Below are 6,209 nucleotides of genomic sequence, written 5' to 3' on the forward strand. Positions count from 1 at the left end.
TGGTCTTATATTCAGGTCCTTAATCCATTTTGAGTTAATTTTGGTGTGTGGTGACAGACAACAGTCTAGTTTCATTCTTTTGCAGGTGGCCTTCCAATTTTCCCAGCACCATTTATTGAAGAGGCTTTCCTTTCTTCACTGTGTTTTTGGCTTTTTTCTACAACACTTCTTAAGGATCTATACTCTAAAACAGCACTCTCCATTTTCTAGAAGCTGATGTTGATCCTTATTTTCTTACCCCTAATATCGCATTTTTTTTTAGGCGAGAAAATCCTTGATTGACCTCACAGATTGCAAGGACCCTGTCAGCTTACAATCCCTTACTTTTTATTTTTTTATACCTACAGCACCTGGTCTTCCTAGGTGGTCTCCCACCCAAGTACTAACCAGGCCCAACCCTGCTTAGCTTCCGAGATCAGACGGGATCAGGGTAGCATGACCGTAGGCTATCGCATCATTTTTGTTTACTACACACACACAATGAGGAGCCCCCAGAAAGGTTTTATTCCTTTTAATAGGCTCTGCACGAAAGTCGCAATCTAGTAAGGAAGTTCATTCTGTTATATATTGATGCCTATCTCCAATTAAATCACAATTCTAAACCTGAAATTGCTCAACATAAACGCCCTTACTGGAAATGATAGCATAAAATGAAAATAAAATACTATAATAGTCAGTCAACTGTCTCTCCAAAGGGGAGAACAATGAAGGAAAAGAAAACAGAACCTATAAATTTTGTTTTCAAAATAATCTGGATTTAAATAGCTTCTAATGTGATGCTTTGCCTTAATGATGTAAAGTAGGGGTAAGGAAATTATAATCATACTGGAACAAATACTATTACTCTGTGACTATTAGGTATTTTGAGAAATAAAGTTTCACTTAAACTCCCTGCTCCATTACATCAAGGTCCTGAAAGAATAAACGTACCCTAGCACATATGAAAAGATTTACTCTCCCAGTGCAGATTTGTTGAATACAAATCCAAAAATCCAAAGTTGTCGGCAGTTCGAGAAGGCTCTGTGTAATCCCAGCCTTCGGAGACCTTCTTGCCTTCTCTCCTCACTCTCCCCTCCAGCCACACTGTCCTCACTGCTGTTTCTGGGAGCAGGTTCTGGCGGGGGGAAGAGTGTGGATTCTGTCTTGAAGATAGATTGAGAGATGTTGAGCAAACATCCCAGGAAAAAATGAGGAATTAGAACTCAGCCAATAAGGAGGTTTAGTTTAGCCTGAATATTATTTCAAAATCATGTTTGCTGCAGAAAAATCATAGCTTACAGTAATAATGATTTAACTAATATTTTAAACTAATTTACATTTGTTATTTGTGAAGTAAAAATAGAAATAATGGGGAAATACAACCATTGCTTATATGCTGGTTGGTTTCATTTCACAGATAATCATACCTCAATTATTACAGGTTAAACTTATAATATATACAGTAAGCTCCACTACACATAATGAAACTGTCCATTTAGTATGCCTTAGTATGAAACAATATTATTCCCACTAAATTTTCCATGAAGTTAATTATTCAAGCATATTTTCCCTATTAGCCTTCCTCTTGGGAGATATTTTTGTTTACTATTCAATTTCCTTGCTGTAACATGGAATAATGATCTTTATCAAGAAGGCTGGGCTTAGATTAGGGCTTAAGAATTTGAATAAACACATTCCACATAGGGCAAATTATAAAGAGCAAAGGAGAAAGTCTGTGTTTGTGAGACTGTCATGAGATTGATGCAAATAAAAAAAGAGGTTAAGAGTGAGATTTAAAAGTCAAGGGCTAAGGTGGCATTTGATCATATAGAACCTTGAAAGCCAAGTCTTCCCTACCTCCACCCTCATCTCCACCCCAAGAAGTTATTGGATTCCTAACCATAGAAATGAAGGGGCTGAGGAAGAAATGGTATTTTAGTCAAACGACATCGTGCCAGTATAAGAGTTGTGAGAGACGGGAAAGACCATTAGAAGGCTACTGTAGATATTAGGCAGAAATAATTATAGATAAGGAAACTGAAGTCCTGAGAGGAAATACAATTTATACAAGTCCACGCTTAGAGAGTGGCAAGAAATATACATGGTATATAGGCAGGGTGCCTTGTTTATTACCGAACTCTTTGTGTGCCTTTAATAATTCAAAAATAATTGCTTTTTGTAAAAATAAGTACTCTATACTTAAAACCATGTGAAAACTCTCAGAATACAGGAGCAGAGCTGCCACTACAGCATTTCTCTAGTCTAGCATGCTCAATATTCCAAAGAGGCAGGAGCTTTGATTTTAATATTTACTATACATCTACTATGTGCCACACTGGAGGAACAAAGGTGAACATGATAGCTTCAGTCCTTAAGGAATATATAACCTAGTAGGGAACAAAGAAACCAACAATGATGAAACACTGTGTTAAGTGCTACAAGAGAGGTATGTTACATGACTGTAGTTTAACCCAGTCTGAGAAGGAGAGAGGAAAGGTGTGATGCTTCAGTCAAGATCTGAAGAATGACTGCAAAGAAGAGGAAGGCACTGGGGGTTGGGCGGTGAGGGGTTGTAAAGACTTCCAGGTTTAAGAAGTGCCCCCAACTGCGCAAGATACAACTCTTGTGCAATAAAAGCAAGAGGAAGGAAATCTAAATCAAACAAAAGGAACGATAAGGAAAAAAAATCTGTTAAATTTAGTAAGGCACAAAAGAAGGAAGAGGACTCATCAAAAGGAAGAGAGAGGAAGTCAGAGCTGAGAAGAAAAATGAGAGAAAGAGACAAAACATAGTGTAAAATGAAGTGAGACTTGTAGGAGAAGAAGGGCCATTAACTGCTCATCTGAATAGGGCACTAGTTTCTCTCTTGACCTACAACTCTTAACACAGGCCTTTAGTTCTGCTGTGAACTAAATGGTATCATTTAAACTGACCAAATGGAAACTGGAAATTTAATAAACCAACTGAATTTACACGAGCTCTTCTCAGTTTCAAGATATAACCATGTTATGTGTATGGCAACATTTTCCTCAGGTTTTACCATTTGTTGGGATGGTCTTTTTAAAGACATTACTAAATGTTTTATTATTTTGTTATCAAAGCCACGAGTTCTTTTCTTTTTGAATTCTGACAGTTTGTTCAGTAAATTCTTCTTCGCCCAGAAAGCTGATAAATGTTTATGTAAATTTTTAGTTTGTTATTCTTTTTTTTATGTAGTTATAATGTTTTACCTAGGTAGCTTAGTTTGGCACATAATGTGACTTGAAAATCTAAACTGGATTTTCTTCAAATTTAAAATTTTCCATCCTTGGCATGTTCCTTTTATTCATGTATGTATGTTCTATGCATATACCAGGGTTCTTTTTTTGAGGATCCTCTTCCACTGTGTGCCTCCTTTTAAATAAACATAATTTTAGACCTTCTGTTAATTTATAAAGCAGATGAGTTAAAAAAGTCAAAATTTGCTTTTCATATATCCATCACTGACGTTTTCTCTGTAGTTTGGTGGTCCTCTATAGAAAAGGCCCAAGTTCTACTTAAAGTCCAACACTTCAAAATACTTTGCCTACAAAGAGCATTACTCTAAAATGCAGAATACGGAGAAAGCAAAAAATACCTTCTATGACTTCACATTAATCCTAAATGTGGGAGTGATGGTAAACACAGAAGTATCTTGATTAAAAATTCTCTAAGAACAAAGTTCCTTTTGAAGGCCTATGCATGAAGCAAATTTAAAGGAAGCTATGATCTCCTGAGAGTTGAAAGGGACTCAGAAGGAAGCGACGGACTACGTTATTCAAAGGCTTGGTAGGAGCAAGCACAGTAAACCAGCAACCAGGGAACTTGCATGGCCTGGTCCTCTGGGAGTGAGCTGACACTTGGAAATAAGTTTTGTAAAGTTTCCACATGGAATTGAACCACCCTAAAAAACAGAGAGGGGTACTGTTCTTAGGCCAGCCCTGGTGAAATCTTCCTTACTCGGAGGAAATAGAAATACTAGGGGGGAGGCGATTCACACCCTTCTGCCTTCTTTATTTATGTCTGTTTTTGACAACCCAGGATGTAAATAACATATCCTCTTCATTATCATGTACATTAACTATGAGATTAACTAAAGATCATATAAGGATGCATAAAAACAAATAACTATTTTAACAGTTGATAGAGGTTAAGATGCCTAAGGTTATAAATCAAATCAAAGGCAATTTTATTAATTTAATGTTTTATTTATAAAGCATTTCAATGTACTCCCTAGTAAAGCAATACCTTTTACAGAATGATGAACCATATTCAACCAGATTTTCATAATATTGGATACTCTTAATCTACTAAACACTGAACAGGAACTCCTTTTATCTAAATTGGAAAAAACAATCTTAGTTCAATGCTCTACAAAGAAACTCCTATCATTCCTATAAATAAGAAGTTCTAATGATCAATTTTATAATTACTTATTATACAGTACATCATAAACCATAATCTGAAATCACAGAACAACTAAAAAAACCCTGAAAAAAAAAAAAAGTATGAAACTCTTTTGTTTATATTTCAGCTTTTTAAGTTCATTTCAAAAACTGCAAGAGAATAAATTTGTTTTTTTAAGCCACCCAGTGAATGGTGATTTGTTGTAGCAGCCCTAGGTAAACCAACAAGGTCACTGTTTAACTGTAGAAATGAGGCTTCTGTGACACTTCCAGAGAAATTCATCTTGCGTGTTCTGCCCTACACTTGGGACTGTTCCTACTATACTACCTCGGTATGCAGGGATCTTCAGAGACAGCAGATAGTATCCATACAGTCTTTCAGCTTCATCTGAAAGTATAGGCTACAACTTCTACTCTCTTAGGTAGGAGAAACTGTCTTGAAATTCTTGAAAGCCTCGTTAGGGAGGCAGGCGACTATTGTTTTTCTGCACTTTTGCTCTATTCCTCTACAAGAGAGCCAAAAGTGTGACAGGAAATCTAACCCCTCAGGGCAGCCCATATATATATATTTTGGGGGGGTGGGGGTGGGGGAGAGCATGCCAGATAGCTGCAGCTTGAGGCAAAGAAGCCATTAGATTTAAATTTGAATCATCAATGAACTCAAGGTTTCAAACAGAGGTAAAGGGAGGAGTAGAAATAAAGACAGATGTATGTGTATGTGTGTTTGTAGGTGTGTCCACTGAAAGGGCCTCGAAGCAATGATACCCCAGTAGCAATTAGCACACCCAAGTGCCCAGTTTTTGGTTTCTAAATATATATTCTACCCGAAAAGTAACCAGATATCCTTGGAGTAATGATTCTGCATCTGGGGTGGGGGAAAGACAAGCCCTTAAAACATCTTCTTGTGCCACAAAGTGCTCATTAAAGATGAGGACATGTCATAAGGACACAGGAACCAGCCTGAAGGGGGTTCCAGGGGCTAAATCTGGGACAATTTAAGCTTCAAAATAAATTATGACAGAAACAACTATAATCTATTTAATAAAACAAGAATCCATGATATAAATATATAAATATATGAGAAAGAAAGCTTTTCCTTACAGAATACCAAATAATTAATGTAGATAAAATGACAGATGATTATCATTTTGCAACCACTGTAATAACAACTGTTGCAGGCAAAACTCATCAGTAGATGTCAGGGGATATGTTAACCAGTGAGTGAAAATTTGATGAGACTATTTACATATTCTCAAAAATATCTCCCCGCAAAGTACGAAGCGGGGGCGGGAGGACGGACACTATCTTAACCAAGTGATTAAAATTAACATCAACAATATTAGGACAAACCAACATCATATGCTTCCTGTAATGATGCACTAAGACACATTATCAGTCCTGACAAAATGCATTACCTGAATCAAATCATAAGAAGCATTTTACAAAATAATTGGCCTCTAGTTTTCAAAAATGCGAAGGTCAAGAAAACAAAGAAAGGCTGAGGATATGTTCCAGATTAAAGGAAACCTAAAGAAACATGACAATTAAATGCAATGCTTGATACTGGACTGGATCCTGGACCAAGAAAATACATATGTATATAAACATAGTTATAAAGGGCAATATTGGGACAACTAACAAAAGTTGATTATGGACTGCGGATTAGATCAGAGTATTGTATCAATGTTACATTTCCTGATTTTGATAACAGTGCTGCAGTTATGTAAGGGAATATCTTTGCTCTTAGGAAATATACACTAAAAAACTTAGTCATAAAGTGGCATAAGGCCTGCGACTTATTCTCAA

General features: G+C 36.5%; 1 protein-coding gene and 1 pseudogene across 1 annotated transcript in view; both read right to left on the reverse strand.

Annotated features, from left to right (window-relative positions):
• Window positions 1–6,209, reverse strand: part of LOC102881152 (ras-associated and pleckstrin homology domains-containing protein 1) — a 67,422-nt gene that overhangs the window by 44,498 nt on the left and 16,715 nt on the right. The gene's annotated exons all lie outside the window — the stretch shown is intronic.
• On the reverse strand, window positions 339–447 carry LOC112470713 (annotated as a pseudogene).

The sequence above is a fragment of the Pteropus alecto genome, unplaced genomic scaffold (assembly GCF_000325575.1).
Source record: "Pteropus alecto unplaced genomic scaffold, ASM32557v1 scaffold3, whole genome shotgun sequence".
NCBI lineage: Eukaryota > Metazoa > Chordata > Mammalia > Chiroptera > Pteropodidae > Pteropus > Pteropus alecto.